The sequence below is a fragment of the Scyliorhinus canicula genome, chromosome 1 (genome assembly GCF_902713615.1).
Source record: "Scyliorhinus canicula chromosome 1, sScyCan1.1, whole genome shotgun sequence".
In the NCBI taxonomy this organism is placed as follows: domain Eukaryota; kingdom Metazoa; phylum Chordata; class Chondrichthyes; order Carcharhiniformes; family Scyliorhinidae; genus Scyliorhinus; species Scyliorhinus canicula.
This window is the reverse complement of record NC_052146.1, coordinates 10,070,053-10,086,237: the sequence shown is the minus strand read 5'-3', so window position 1 is coordinate 10,086,237 and position 16,185 is coordinate 10,070,053. Positions and strand designations below refer to the sequence as shown.

The 16,185-nt window shown below is 48.9% G+C and overlaps 1 protein-coding gene across 1 annotated transcript in view; it reads right to left on the bottom strand.

The window, feature by feature from the left end:
- Positions 1 to 12,540, bottom strand: part of ankle2 (ankyrin repeat and LEM domain containing 2) — a 61,753-nt gene extending 49,213 nt beyond the window's left edge. Inside the window, exon 1 of the mRNA XM_038807597.1 lies at positions 12,382 to 12,540. The gene's annotated coding sequence lies outside the window, so the exon portion shown is untranslated. The remainder of the gene's footprint in view (positions 1 to 12,381) is intronic.
- Positions 12,541 to 16,185: the final 3,645 nt, after the last annotated feature.

Here is a 16,185-nt window from a genome sequence, read left to right as displayed (position 1 = left end):
ACAAATCCAATCCACCGTTGCTTTTAAACTTAACATACTCCATTGAATCAGCCATTTCTGGGAAATGGTCTCCCATCACATGGAATAAATGTTGTTTCTTCTTCCCTTATCTTGTCTGCTCAGTTGGACTGCCTTTGTTAAGGTTAAATAATCCGTTGCCAGGCGGCAGGTGGCGGGGTTCCCTCCGTTGCCCCCACGTGGGGTCCAGGACAGGGTGCTCTCAGAGGTGTGGGTTGGAGGGAGGAGGATTTCGGACATGTACCAAGTGATGCAGGAGGTAGACGAGGCCTCGGTGGAGGAGCTGAAGGGTAAATGGGAAAAGGAGCTGGGTGAGGAGATTGAGGGGGGGGACGTGGGCGGATGCTCTGGAAAGAGTGAACTCCTCCTATTCTTGTGCGAGGCTTAGCCTCATACAGTTCAAGGTGCTACATAGGGCTCATATGACCGGGACTAGGATGAGTAGGTTCTTTGGGGGCGAAGACAGGTGTAAGGGGGGGGGGTTGCTCTTTCTTGTTTTTCTTAGTTGTTAATATTTTTTGTTAATATTTTCTGTTATTGATATTTTGTGAATATCTGAATAAAAATTATTTTTTTAACAAAGGTTAAATAATCCATTGATTGCATGTGGTCAGACAATGCTTCATCAAAGACCCCAACAACAATTCTGCCTCAGACTCATTAATCTTTTAAGTTGCTATATACACAGTTCTCTGCAAGTCTATACAGATTGTTGATAAATGTGTCAATACTTTTCCCTTGATGTTGGGTACATTTGCTAAATTTAGCCTACTCAACAATGGTATTCTTTCACAGATTGAAGCATGCATCAAGTGAAATGAAAAAATATGAAAATGAAAATCGCCTATTGTCACAAGTAGGCTTCAAATTAAGTTACTGTGAAAAGCCCCTAGACGCCACATTCCGGCACCTGTTCGGGGAGGCTGGTACGGGAATTGAAATGAGCTGCTGGCCTGCCTTGGTCTGCTTTAATAGCCAGCTCTTTAGCTCTGTGCTAAACCAGCCCCATAACTGCTTTTATATCTGGCAAATCCTTTGCGCCAATTCAGTCACACCTCTGCTTGGTTGAGACCTGTAACCTGGCACAAAGTTTTCCAATAACGGCAAAGACACTTGCATGCTTGGTCTTTCATTCATTTTGGCTTCTGCCAGGACCACTAAGCTCCTGACCTCATTATTTATAATCTTTATTGTCACAAGTAGGCTTACATTAACATTGCAATGAAGTTACTGTGAAAATCTCCCAGTCGCCACATTCCAGCGCCTGTTTGGGTACACAGAGAGAATTCAGAATGTCCAATTCACCTAACAGCACATGTTTCGGGACCTGTGGGAGGAAACCGGAGCACCCGGAGGAAACCCACGCAGACACAGGGAGAACGCGCAGACTCCGCAGACAGTGACCCAAGCTGGGAATCGAAGATGGGATCCTGGAGCTGTGAAGTGACAGTGCTACCGTGCCAACCTTGGTTCAAACATTGACAAAAGAGCTGAACTCCAGAGGCAAGGTTAGAATGACTGCCCTTGACATGAAGGCAGCACTTGACTAAGGAGCCCCAGCAAAACTAGAGTCAACGGGAATCAGGGGGAAAACTCTCCCTGCACTCATGCCTAGCACAAAGAAAGATGATTAATGTTGTTGGAGATAAAGGGCAGCACGGTGGCCTAGTGGTTAGCACAACCGCCTCACGGCGCTGAGGTCCCAGGTTCGATCCCGGCTCTGGGTCACTGTCCGTGTGGAGTTTGCACATTCACCCCGTGTCTGCGTGGGTTTCGCCCCCACAACCCAAAAAAAATGTGCAGAGTGGGTGGATTGGCCACGCTAAATTGGAAAAAATAATTGGGTAATCTAAATTTATAAAAAAAAATGTTGTTGGAGATAAATCATCTCAGCTCCAGGACATGGGCAGCACTGAGGCACAGTGATTAGCACTGCTGGCTCACAGCTCCAGGGCCCCGGGTTCGATTCCAACTCCAACTGCGTGTGGAGTTTGTACTTTCTCCTCCTGTCTCAGTCACAAAGATGTACAGGTTAGGTGGATTGGTCATGCTAAATTGTCCCTTCATGTCCACAGTTTAGGTGGGTTTACGGGGATGGGGCGGTGGAGTGAGCCTCGGTAGAGTGCTCTTTCTGGCCTCCTTCTGCACTGCAGGAATTCTATGAATTTTGAAAAGATTACTGCAGGAGTTCCTCAGGCTAGTGTCCTAAGCCCAACCATCTTCAGCTGCTTCAACATTGCCTTCCTTCTGTTATGAGCCAGGGTTTACAGAACACCAAAGTTTATCATGGAGTTTACCTGACCCACAACTTAATAGATTTTGGCACAAGGGCCCACTCTACAGGTGTGATGCAACAGAGATCTCAAGTACTGTTTATTCTATGAATCCAGTTAAGATTTTATAAACACAGAGTAAAAATCTTAGCAACTATCAACTCAAATACTCCCTCCAAAGAATACAGTACTCTATAAGTAACCCTTAATCTTTCCTAGCAACATCCATAAGACAAATATCCTCTTTAACAAAGACAGCAGGTTTTAAATTCTCTACTGAGAGCAGTTATCACTTTTAAATTAGTAGTGATCTGAAAATATTCTTTACATGCAGAGATGTCAAAATTACATCTTGTTTGGTTGGATGCAGCTCCAACTCTGAAAACGAAACTAAACACATAGCAGCTGCCAGCTCAAAGACAAAAGTAAAGCAGGCAGACAGCCCAGCTCCACCCACTCTCCGACATCACTGCAGCTATTTGATAAACACCCATTTCTTCAAGGTACTCTCACATGACACTTCCATCATAAGGTAGAAGTGGGGATGTTCGCTGATGATGGCACAAAGTTCAGCACCATTCGTGAATCCTCAGACAATGAAGGAGCCCGTGTCCAAATGCAGCAATACTTTTGACAATATCCAGCCTTAGGCTGACAAGTGGCAAGTGACATCTGCACCACACAAGTGCCAGGTAATGACCATCTTCAACAAGGGAGAATCGAACAACTGCCCCTCGACATCCAATGGCATTACCATCACTGAATCCCCCACTTTCAACATGATGACCCCTATCCTGGGGATTATCATGGACCAGAAACTGAATTGAACTATCCATATAAATACTGTGGCTACAGCAGCAGGTCAGAGGCTAGGAATCTTGCAGTAGGTAACTCACCTCCTGACTTCCCAAAGCCTGTCCATTATCTAAATGACACAAGTCAGGAATGTGATGGAATACTCTCCACTTGCCTGGATAAGTGCAACTACAACAACACTCAAAAAGCAGCCCACGTGATTGGCACCTATTCCACAAACATTCACTTCCTCCAACAGCAACAGAGAGTGTCAGCCGTGTGTACCATCTACAAGATGCACTGCAGGAACTCACCAAGCTTCCTTAGACAGCACCTTCCAAACCCATGACCACTACCATCTAGATTCTTGAAGGGCAAGGGAATACATGGGAATACTACCAGCTGGAAATTTCCCAAGCCACTCATCACACCGTCACTGGGTCAAAATCCTTGAACTTTCTCTCTCTCTAACAGCACTGTGAACGTACCTACACTCATGGACTGCACTGGTTCAAGAAGGCAATTCACCACCCCCTTCCCCCAAGGGCAATTAAGGGTGGATAATTAATGCTGGCATAACCAGGGCAGCCCACATCCCATGAATGAATAAAAACTCACGTCACCATATAATATTCTCGGTCTCGTTGTGCAAACAAAGAATATTTACATTGTCTGTTAAGGTAAGGAAAACATTAACTTTTTGGAATATTATTGGTCACTTCCTTCCTATGAGGTCTACAAGAGAAAGCAAGATCAGGAGACATTACATCAGTTCCTGTAATTAAATATGCAGTCTCATTAGCATATTACACATTAACCCCTTACACTACACCTGTCAGGAAGAGTGCACTCAGAAACACAGTAGGATAGGCAATTATGCATCACAAACACCACTTTGGAAGGGGAAACGGATGCATAACGATGACAAAGGGTAGTCATGTGTATACAGACTCTCAGGTTTCAATTCAGTATTTTGGGGATCAATTAACTGGATTAGCTGAGCGTATTGATTGCAGAGATGCAGCAGGGGCAAGTGTTGCTCAGAGGAATAAAAAAACACAGGTGGAACCTGTGGATAGAAACAGAGTTAATGGTTCATAGCGTGATGGCCATTCGTCAGAACTGTAGAAAGACAGAAATGCAAATGTAATTGTGTGCATTTCTGTAACTTTCCTGCCTGATTTGTTCCTTTAAAGCCAGAACTCAACACTGAGTCCAGTATGCTGTAGAGTGCCAAGGGACAGCGCCTTGAGGTTCACTGAAACACTGTAGCATGCCATGAACAGAAAAGTCAGCGTGGGAGCAAGATGGAGAATTAAAATGACAAGCAACTGGAAGCTCAGGGTCATGACTGCTGAGTGAATGGCGGTGTTCTGTAAAGCAGTCACCCAGTCTGTGTTTGGTCTCCCCAAAGTAGCAGAGACCACATTGTGAAAAGCAAATACAATATACTAACTTGAAAAAAGTATAAGCAAATTGGTGCTGCACTTGGAAGCCGTGTTGGGAGACTTGGACGGTGAGAAGAAAGGGGGTGAAAGTGCATGGGTTTCATCTTTTGTACTTGCATGGAAAGGTGCTGTCAGAAAGGAAGGGGTGTTAGGGCAGCTGAGTGGACCAGTGTGTTGCAGAAGGACAGTTCTTTGGAATGCTGTAAAGAGACGGGTAGATGTGTTTGGTGGTGGCATCACATTGGAGCTAGCAGAAATGGCAGAGGATGACCCGTTGAATACAGAGGCTGGTGTGGTGGGGGGTGAGGACAAGAGGAATTATGCTGCAAGACTAAGAAGTGTTGTGGGGGTTACTTGGCTTCTTTGTATTTGAAGATGGGGTAGAGTATTTGATTCATTGAGATGATGGGACAGTTGATCAGTGGTAGGGAACAAGTATTTGTAGGAATGCTATACAAAATATCTCCAAGCAGTTCTCAAGGGCTAGCTTTTCACAATCTCCACCTGCCTTGAAGTCTTTGGCTCAACATAAAGCAGATTCATTAATGCTCTTAAATCCTCAACCATCCCTTAAAACATAGAACATATAAAAATACAGCACAGAACAGGCCCTTCGGCCCCCGATGTTGTGCCGAACTTTTGTCCTCGATTAAGAACAAATTAATCTACACCCCATCATTCTACCATAATCCATGTACCTATCCAATAGCCGCTTGAAAGTCCCTAATGTTTCCGACTCAACTACTTCCACAGGCAGTGCATTCCATGCCCCTACTACTCTCTGGGTAAAGAACCTACCTCTGACATCCCCCCTATATCTTCCACCATTCACCTTAAATATATGTCCCCTTGTAATGGTTTGTTCCACCCGGGGAAAAAGTCTGACTGTCTACTCTATCTATTCCCCTGATCATCTTATAAACCTCTATCAAGTCACCCCTCATCCTTCTCCGTTCTAATGAGAAAAGGCCGAGCACCCTCAACCTTTCCTCGTAAGACCTACTCACCATTCCAGGCAACATCCTGGTAAATCTCCTTTGCACCTTTTCCAAAGCTTCCACATCCTTCCTAAAATCAGAACGGCCAGAACTGCACACAGTACTCCAAATGTGGCCTTACCAAGGTTTTGTACAGCTGCATCATCACCTCACGGCTTTTAAATTCAATCCCTCTGCTAATGAACGCTAGCACACCATACGCCTTCTTCACAGCTCTATCCACTTGAGTGGCAACTTTCAAAGATCTAAGAACATAGACCCCAAGATCTCTCTTCTCCTGCCAAGAACCCTACTGTTAACCCTGTATTCCGCATTCATATTTGTCCTTCCAAAATGGACAACCTCACACTTTTCAGGGTTAAACTCCATCTGCCACTTCTCGGCCCAGCTCTGCATCCTATCTTTGTCTCTTTGCAGCCGACAACTGCCCTCCTCACTACCACAACTCCACCAATCTTCGTATCGTCTGCAAATTTACTGACCCTTCAACTCCCTCATCCAAGTCATTAATGAAAATCACAAACAGCAGAGGACCTAGAACTGATCCCTGCGGTACGCCACTGGTAACTGGGCTCCAGGTTGAATATTTGCCATCCACCACCACTCTCTGTCTTCTATCGGTTAGCCAGTTTGTTATCCAACTGGCCAAATTCCCCACAAGACCTACCCCTCACAAATCCATGCTGACTATCCCTAATCAAGCAGTGTCTTTCCAGATGCTCAGAAATCCTATCCCTCAGTACCCTTTCCATTACTTTGCCTACCAATCACTAAAAAGTAAAACTCATTTCCAAATAGTGACCTGCCCCTTTATAAAACAAAGAACAATGCAGCACAGTAACAGGCCCTCCAAGCCTGCGCCGAGCAAGTGTCCTATCTAGACCAACCGCCTGAACCCTTTGATACCCCGTCAATCTAGATAAGTCTTAAAGGTCGCTAACGTGTCTGCCTCAACCATCTCGCTTGCCAGCGCATTTCAGGCCACCACTACCCTCTGTATAAAAAAAATTCCCCTGCAGATCTCCACTGAACCTTTCCCCCTCACCTTGAACTTGCACCCCCTTGTAACTGTCAATTCTGCCCTACTCCGCCCCTCAATTTTATAAACTTCTATGAGGTCTCCCCTCAGCCTCTGTCTTTCTAGGGCGAATAATCACAGTTTATTCAATCTCTCCTCCTAGCTAATACCCTCCATAACAGGCAACATCCTGGTAAACCTTTGCTGTACTCTCTCCATGAGCCATAAGATGAGCTAATGTCTAAACACCAGCATTGCAATCAGCAGCACCAGGTCCTGATGACGTTGATCTTCGAGTGTTGTTGGAGAGTTATTGTTTAGCCTTGAAAGGAACAAATCGGGAAAGAACCGTATACAAATGCACACGATATTAAATGGTAAAAATCAGGTTAATCTAGAGCAAGGAATGTCAAGAGACATTCCTGATTTTTAAAAAATTCATTCAAGGGATGTGGGCTGCGCTGACCCATGTCATGTAGGTATGGGGGGGGGGGGGGGTGAATAATGGTCACTTGAGCAAAATAAAACAATATAAGGAATTTGGTTTAATGAGAGGAAACCAATGTCTGGACTCCTTGGATTACATCCCTTGATTCATTTGTTGGCCATGAAGCAGTTTGGGACATCCTGTGTTTGTGAAAAGCATAGAACATAGAACAGTACAGCACAGAACAGGCCCTTCGGCCCTCAATGTACTATATAAATTGAATATTTTTCACATAAAATGCGCCAAGCAGTAACAATGCTGGTTATATTATTTTAATTCATCCACGGAACGTGAACATTGCTGAATTTCCCATCCCAGAGACCTCTCATAACGTCTCACCTCCTCAGCATTATTTCTCTAAGTATCTCCTTTCCATGGTCTGATGTAATAGAACATAGAACATAGAACAGTACAGCACAGAACAGGCCCTTCGACCCTCAATGTTGTGCCGAGCCATGATCACCCTACTCAAACCCACGTATCCACCCTATACCCGTAACCCAACAACCCCCCCTTAACCTTACATTTATTAGGACACTACGGGCAATTTAGCATGGCCAATCCACCTAACCCGCACATCTTTGGACTGTGGGAGGAAACCGGAGCACCCGGAGGAAACCCACGCACACAGGGGGAGGACGTGCAGACTCCACACAGACAGTGACCCAGCCGGGAATCGAACCTGGGACCCTGGAGCTGTGAAGCATTTATGCTAACCACCATGCTACCCTGCTGCCCAAAGATCACCTCAGTCAAACAGCCACATTTTTATTTTAATCAACATTCTGCTCATTTCATACGGCATATATAATTACAGGGATTATTTTCCATAGTGCGTGGATGTAAACGCTAGAGTTTGTAAGTTACCAGTCAGATTTAGCTACAATCCTCACCATTTTTAATCAAACTGAGTAATTTAAACAAAGAACCGCTGGGGCACAGCAACGCAATACCAATGAACTGAAATATAAACAATTGATTGAAAAAGTACCTTTGACAGGCTGCCACAATCTTTAATTGGCACAATATATAATGTCAATAGAATGTCCTTGCAGGTCCTTTCAAAATTACAACAGCATATTAATTAAACCTAACATTTTAACAGGCATGTTCATTCAGTGTTTTCAGTGCACCCTCAATACTTATCAAACCAGATATCAGCCTGCATGGATGAACAGATGTAATGATTAACTATTTAGAATATGGAAAACATTAGGCCTTTTTATGGATTAGAGATTCAGCCTTTGTAGCAGATATAAATTGGCTGATGAATTGTACATTGAGAAAGAGTAATTTTAATTACTTTAATCCAATCATTTCATCACAAAAACAGATGTCTTGGTTTGTTTCAGACTATAGATCGAACGACACTAATAAAACAATGTCAGAGTCAGATTGTGATCTTGGTACAAACTCTACGAAAATTAACATTTTGCATACAAGCTGCCCCACCAGTAACAACACTGCTTATATTTTTTAATTCATTCACAGGATACAACACAGTGGTTATCACTGCTGCCTCTCAGTGCCAGGACCCGGGTTCGATTCCAACCTTGGGTAACTGTCCGTGTGGAGTTTGCACGTTCTCCCAGTGTCTGCGTGGGTTTCCTCCGGATGCTCCGGTTTCCTCCCACAGTCCAAAAATGTGTAGGTTAGGTGGACTGGCCATGATAAATTCCCCCTTAGTGTCCCAAAGGTCAAGCGGGATTAGGGGGATAGGGCTGGTGTATGGGCCTAGGTAGGGTGCTCTTGCAGAGGGTTGGTGCAGACTGGATAGGCAAAATGGCATCCTTCTGCATTGTAGGGATTCTATGATGTGGGCATCACTACATTACCCATCCCTGATAAAGGCAAAATGCTGCAGATGCTGGCAATCTGTGATAAAAGCAGAAAATGCTGGGAAGTCTCAGCAGGTCTGGCAGCATCTGTGGAGACAGAAACAGGTTTAACGCTTTGAGTTCACATGACGTCTTCGGAGCTGAAGAGAGGTTGAAAGGTGATTGGTTTTATGCTGTTGAAAAATGGGGTGGAGCAAAATAGAAGGCAGGTATAGGTTGGGGGTCTTGCTTCACACAGTGCTGACCTTTATTCCAAAATGAACACACATTCTGCTATTTTGCTTTCAGACAGTGCTGTTATTCTAATATTAACACTTCCTCTGGACCAAAGCTTCCGTCTTGACCCCCAACCTATCCCTGGCCCATTTTGTTCATCCCCTTTGTCAACAGCATAAAACCCACCTCATTTATTCCTCTTTCAGCTCTGAAGTCATATTGGATTCAGAATGTTAACTATTGTTTCTCTCTCCAGATGCTGCCAGACCTGCTCGGTTTTCCCAGCATTTTCTGTTTCTATGTCCATCCCTGGAGTACTCAATTCATTACTGTTAACTTTCAGAATGTTTCATAAATTCAGTACAGAAGATACATCAGTTCCAAAAACAAACCAGTAATTGAGCACAAGGATAAAATCCATGTATGCAACCTTGAAGGACCAAAAACACCAAATTGCGAGAACAATAAAACCTAACTTCTAGTCAGACAAGGGGAAAATACTGTGGATGTTGGAATTTTGAAATAAAAACTGGAAATGCTGGAAATATTCAAGCATCCGGGAGAGTTTCAAGTGGAGTTTTCAACTTCAGTCTTTTTTTTAAATGATGGATGAGCTTTCGGAAAAGCATTTTACACACGAATCCCACATATGCTTCGCTTAATGGCATAATTACCCCAAATGTATTGCAACCTGTCACGGCCTCAACAGCGGACAGCAAAAACACACAATCCTATTTTCGGATTTGGGGACTCACAAGGCCATCGCCGAAACCTTGTTTGCTCGTCCAGTGACCATCCTTGTATTTTTTTCTCTCTGGCTGAGCAGTATTGTGTGGAGGTTTCCCCCATCTCCAAACACAGACACCCCCCCACCCCGCGCAAACACAACCCCCCCACCTCGCAAACACAGACCCCTCCCACCCCGCAAACACAGACCCCCCCACCCCGCAAACACACAACCTCCCCCACCTCGCAAACACACAACCCCCCCACCTCGCAAACACTAACCCCTCCCACCCCGCAAACACACAACCCCCCCACCTCGCAAACACACACCCCTCCCACCCCGCAAACACACCCCCCACTCCGCAAACACACAACCTCCCCCACCCCGCAAACACACACCCCCCCCACCTCGCAAACACACACCCCTCCCACCCCGCAAACACAGACCCCCCCACCCCGCAAACACAGACCCCCCCACCCCGCAAACACAGACCCCCCACCCCACAAACACAGACACCCCCCCACCCCGCAAACACAGACCCCTCCCACCCCGCAAACACACCCCCCACCCCGCAAACACAGACACCCCCCCACCCCGCAAACACAGACACCCCTCCACCCCGCAAACACAGACCCCCCACCCCGCAAACACACAACCCCCCCCACCCCGCAAACACACAACCTCCCCCACCTCGCAAACACACAACCCCCCCACCTCGCAAACACACACCCCTCCCACCCCGCAAACACACCCCCCACTCCGCAAACACACAACCCCCCCCACCCCGCAAACACACAACCCCCCCACCTCGCAAACACACACCCCTCCCACCCCGCAAACACAGACCCCCCCACCCCGCAAACACAGACCCCCCCACCCCGCAAACACAGACCCCCCCACCCCACAAACACAGACACCCCCCCACCCCGCAAACACAGACCCCTCCCACCCCGCAAACACACCCCCCACCCCGCAAACACAGACACCCCCCCACCCCGCAAACACAGACACCCCTCCACCCCGCAAACACAGACCCCCCACCCCGCAAACACACAACCTCCCCCACCTCGCAAACACACAACCCCCCCACCTCGCAAACACACACCCCTCCCACCCCGCAAACACACCCCCCACTCCGCAAACACACAACCTCCCCCACCCCGCAAACACACAACCCCCCCCACCTCGCAAACACACACCCCTCCCACCCCGCAAACACAGACCCCCCCACCCCGCAAACACAGACCCCCCCACCCCGCAAACACAGACCCCCCCACCCCACAAACAGACACCCCCCCACCCCGCAAACACAGACACCCCTCCACCCCGCAAACACAGACCCCCCACCCCGCAAACACACAACCCCCCCACCCCGCAAACACACAACCTCCCCCACCTCGCAAACACACAACCCCCCCACCTCGCAAACACACACCCCTCCCACCCCGCAAACACACCCCCCACTCCGCAAACACACAACCTCCCCCACCCCGCAAACACACAACCCCCCCACCTCGCAAACACACACCCCTCCCACCCCGCAAACACAGACCCCCCCACCCCGCAAACACAGACCCCCCCACCCCGCAAACACACACCCCCACCCCGCAAACACAGACACCCCCCCACCCCACAAACACAGACACCCCCCCACCCCGCAAACACAGACACCCCCCCACCCCGCAAACACAGACACCCCCCCACCCCGCAAACACAGACACCCCCCCACCCCGCAAACACAGACACCCCCCCACCCCGCAAACACAGACACCCCCCCACCCCGCAAACACAGACCCCTCCCACCCCGCAAACACAGACACCCCCCCACCCCGCAAACACACCCCCCACCCCGCAAACACACCCCCCACCCCGCAAACACAGACACCCCCCCACCCCGCAAACACAGACACCCCTCCACCCCGCAAACACAGACACCCCCCCAACCCACAAACACAGACACCCCCCCACCCCGCAAACACAGACACCCCCCCACCCCGCAAACACAGACCCCTCCCACCCCACAAACACCCCCCACCCCACAAACACCAGCTTGTTGAATCAAACAATGGGCAGATCTCCCACCGTTGTGCGGTTTGCTGGTGTGTGCAGATGCAGGAGGGGAAATGGAGGAGCTGACTGGATTGGGAGGGGTGGGATGTGAAGCACACAACACAAGGAGGGGGCTTCCCGAATGGACAGGGGGAGGTAAACAATGTGGGCCTGGGGAGGGCCCCGCGGATGGGCGGGCCGGGAGGCGGCGAGGCCGGGCGGGGAGGCGGCGAGGCCGGGCGGGGAGGCGGCGAGGCCGGGCGGGGAGGCGGCGAGGCCGGGCGGGGAGGCGGCGAGGCCGGGCGGGGAGGCGGCGAGGCCGGGCCGGGAGGCGGCGAGGCCGGGCCGGGAGGCGGCGAGGCCGGGCCGGGAGGCGGCGAGGCCGGGCCGGGAGGCGGCGAGGCCGGGCCGGGAGGCGGCGAGGCCGGGCCGGGCCGGGCCGGCAGCAGCCGCCCGGTCTCCGTACCGCCCCCCGGGCACAAACAGCCCGCCTCCCTCCATTCACACCACTCACCAGTCTGACACGGGTCTGTCTCCGCCGAGCGCTCCCCGCCCGCCGCGAGCCGCCAACCGCGAGCCGTTCAAACTGCCCCGAGCAGCAAGGACCCCTCCCCAGCCGGGCAGGCGTGGCCGCCGCGCTGCCTGTGCAGAGAGCTGGCGAGAGACAGAGAAAGAGGCACATCCGGGCAACTGGGGGCAAACCCCGTCTCTGCTGACCCCGCCCCCCGTGGCTACTCCTCCCCGCCGCGCGGGGGCGCTGTGGAGAGCTTCCAGGTGGGCCCGACAGCGCCACCTGAGGCGGAGTTCTAGTATAGGTTTGAAGTGAGGGGGTCGGTGCAGACTCGATGGGCCGAATGGCCTCCTTCTGCACTGTATGTTCTATGTTCCACCTGCAGGGGGCTGTCAGGGCCCCGGAGTGCTTCTGGCAGCTCCAGCTGCGGACCGGGCCCCCCCGCACTTCCAGTTACGAGTCTCCGCATGCGCAAGGTGGCCGCCTCAAGCGGCCGTGCCAAACACGATGGCGGAATCAGCCGGTGGACCTGGACGAGGAAAGGTCCCACCTATTGGGCCCAGAGCGCTACATATAACATGCCCAATCGCCACCCCCTCCCCTCCAGTACTTGACCCCCCCACATGCCCCCCCCACCCCCCCCCACCAGGGCGGCTGCCGTGCAAGAGTCCTGACCGACCAGACGCGGTTAGAACCACACAGTCAGGAATTCGGCCAGAGTATCGTTGGCAGGGCCTCTGGCAGTGGCCCGCCCAGCCGCGCTGTGTAAATCTCACACGAGCGATTCTCCGGTGAACTGCGCCGGGCCTGATCCTGTCATAAAAGTGGATTCTGCGCCGCCGCACCAAACTCAATTTTAGAGCAGGGCTGCAGAGAATCCACCCCACAGGTCTTTATAAAAACAAATAAATTACCAATTCACTCTAAACTAAAACTATATGTGTATACTTTACCCGCTTTCACTATCCCACTTTGAAGCAGCGCTTCCCAAACTATTTTCCATTTTAACACTTACTGAACATAGCTATGGCCTCCAAAAAAAAGTAATAAAGCAGCACAGTAATAAAAGGAAATTCAGTGTTAGGACCCTTGCTTTTCCTGATTTATATTAGTAACATATGTTAGGCCTTGGCATACAGGGCACAATCTCTACATCTATGGATGATATCAAGGACAGCACAGTGGCACAGTAGCTAGCACTGCTGCCTCACAGCACTAGGGATCTGGGTTCAATTCCCACCTCTGGTCACTGTCCGTGTGGAGTTTGCACTTTCTCCCTGTGTCTGCGTGGGTTTCCTCCGGGTGCTCCAGTTTCCTCCCAAAGTCCAAAGATGTGCAAGTTAGGTAGATTGGCCATGATAAATCGCCCCTTAATGTCCAGGGACATGCAGGTCAGGTTATAGGAATACGGGGATAGGGTGAGGGGGACACTCGTAAATGGACAGAATTGTCATTTGAAGGGTCGGTCTAGACTCAATGGGCAAAATGGCCTCCTTCTGCACTGTCGGGATGCTAATTCCTACAATGCAGAACAAGGCTATTCAGCCTCTCGAGTCTGTGCCAACCTTCCACAAGAGCACTCTTAGAACATAAGAACTAGGAGCAGGAGTAGGCCATCTGGCCCCTCGAGCCTGCTCCGCCATTCAATGAGATCATGGCTGATCTTTTGTAGACTCAGCTCCACTTTCCGGCCTGAACACCATAACCCTTAATCCCTTTATTCTTCAAAATACTATCTATCTTTATCTTTAAAACATTTAATGAAGGAGCCTCAACTGCTTCACTGGGCAAGGAATTCCATAGATTCACAACCCTTTGAGTGAAGAAGTTCCTCCTAAACTGAGTCCGAAATCTACTTCCCCCTTATTTTGAGGCTATGCCCCCTAGTTCTGCTTTCACCCGCCAGTGGAAACAACCAGCAGCATGTTTTAATATTTTATCATTTAAATAATAATCCCGTTTGTTGTTATTCCTACCAATATGGATAACCTATCTATTCCCTTCATAATTTTATATGTTTCTATAAGATCTCCCCTCATCCTTCTAAATTCCAATGAATACAGTCCCAGTCTACTCAACCTCTCCTCATATTCCAACCCCTTCAGCTCTCGGATTAACATAGTGAATCTCCTCGGCACACCCTCCAGCGCCAGTACATCCTTTCTCAAGTAAGGAGACCAAAACTGAACACAATACTCCAGGTGTGGCCTCACTAGCACCTTATACAATTGCAGCATGACCTCCCTAGTCTTAAACTCCATCCCTCTAGCAATGAAGGACAAAATTCCATTTGCCTTCTTAATCACCTGTAAACCAACTTTTTGCTACTCATGCACTAGCACACCCCGGTCTCTTTGCACAGCAGCATGTTTTAATATTTTATCATTTAAATAATAATCCCGTTTGCTGTTATTCCTACCAATATGGATAACCTCACATTTGTCAACATTTTATTCCATCTGCCAGGCCCTAGCTAGCCCATTCACTTAACCTATCCAAATCCCTCTGCAGATGTCCAGTATCCTCTACAGTTTTTGCTTTACCACTCATCTTCGTGTAATCTGCAAACTTGGACACATTACCCTTGGTCCCCACTATGTAAATTGTGAACAATTGTGGGCCCAACACTGATCCCTGAGGGACACCACTAGCTACTGATTGCCAACCAGAGAAACACCCATTAATCCCCACTCTTTGCTTTCTATTAATTAACCAATCCTCTAGCCATGCTACGATTTTACCCTTAATGCCATGCATCTTTATCTTATGCAGCAACCTTTTGTGTGGCACCTTGTCAAAGGCTTTCGGAAATCCAGATTGACAACCATTGGGTCTCAATTATCTACTGTACTGGTAATGTCCTCAAAAAATTCCACTAAATTAGTTAGGCACGACCTGGCCTTTATGAACCCATGCTGCATCTGCCCAATAGGACAATTTCTATCCAGGTGTCTCGCTATTTCTTCCTTGATGATAGATTCGGGCAGCACAGTAGCATTGTGGATAGCACAAATGCTTCACAGCTCCAGGGTCGATTCCGGCTTGGGTCACTATCTGTGCGGAGTCTGCACATCCTCCCCGTGTGTGCGTAGGTTTCCTCCGGGTGCTCCGGTTTCCTCCCAAAGTCCAAAGATGTGCCGGTTAGGTGGATTGGCCATGATAAATTGCCCTTAGTGTTGAGTGGGGTTTCTGGGTTATGGAGATAGGGTGGAGGTGTTGACCTTGGGTATGGTGCTGTTTCCAAGAGCCGGTGCAGACTCGATGGGCCGAATGGCCTCCTCCTGCACTAAATTGAGAGACATATTCCAGCATCTTCCCTACTACTGAAGTTAAGATAACTGGCATATAATTACCTGCTTTCTGCCTACCTCCTTTTTTGAACAGTGGTGTCATGTTTGCCTATTTCCAATCCACTAGGACCACCCCAGTCTAGTGAATTTTGGTAAATTATCACTAGTGCATTTGCAATTTCCCTATCCATCTCTTTTAGCACTCTGGGATGTATTCCATCAGGCCAGGAGACTTGTCTACCTTTAGCCCCATTAGCTTGCCCATCACTACCTCCTTAGTGATAACAATCTTCTCAAGGTCCTCACCTGTCATAGCCTCATTTCTATCAGTCACTGGCATGTTATTTGTGTCTTCCACTGTGAAGATCGACCCAAAAAACCTGTTCAGTTCCTCAGCCATTTCCTCATCTCCCATTAAAACTCCATTCTCATCCTCTAAAGGACCAATATTTAACTTAGCCACTCTTTTTTTGTTTTTTGTTTTATATATTTGTAGACACTTTTACTATCTGTTTTT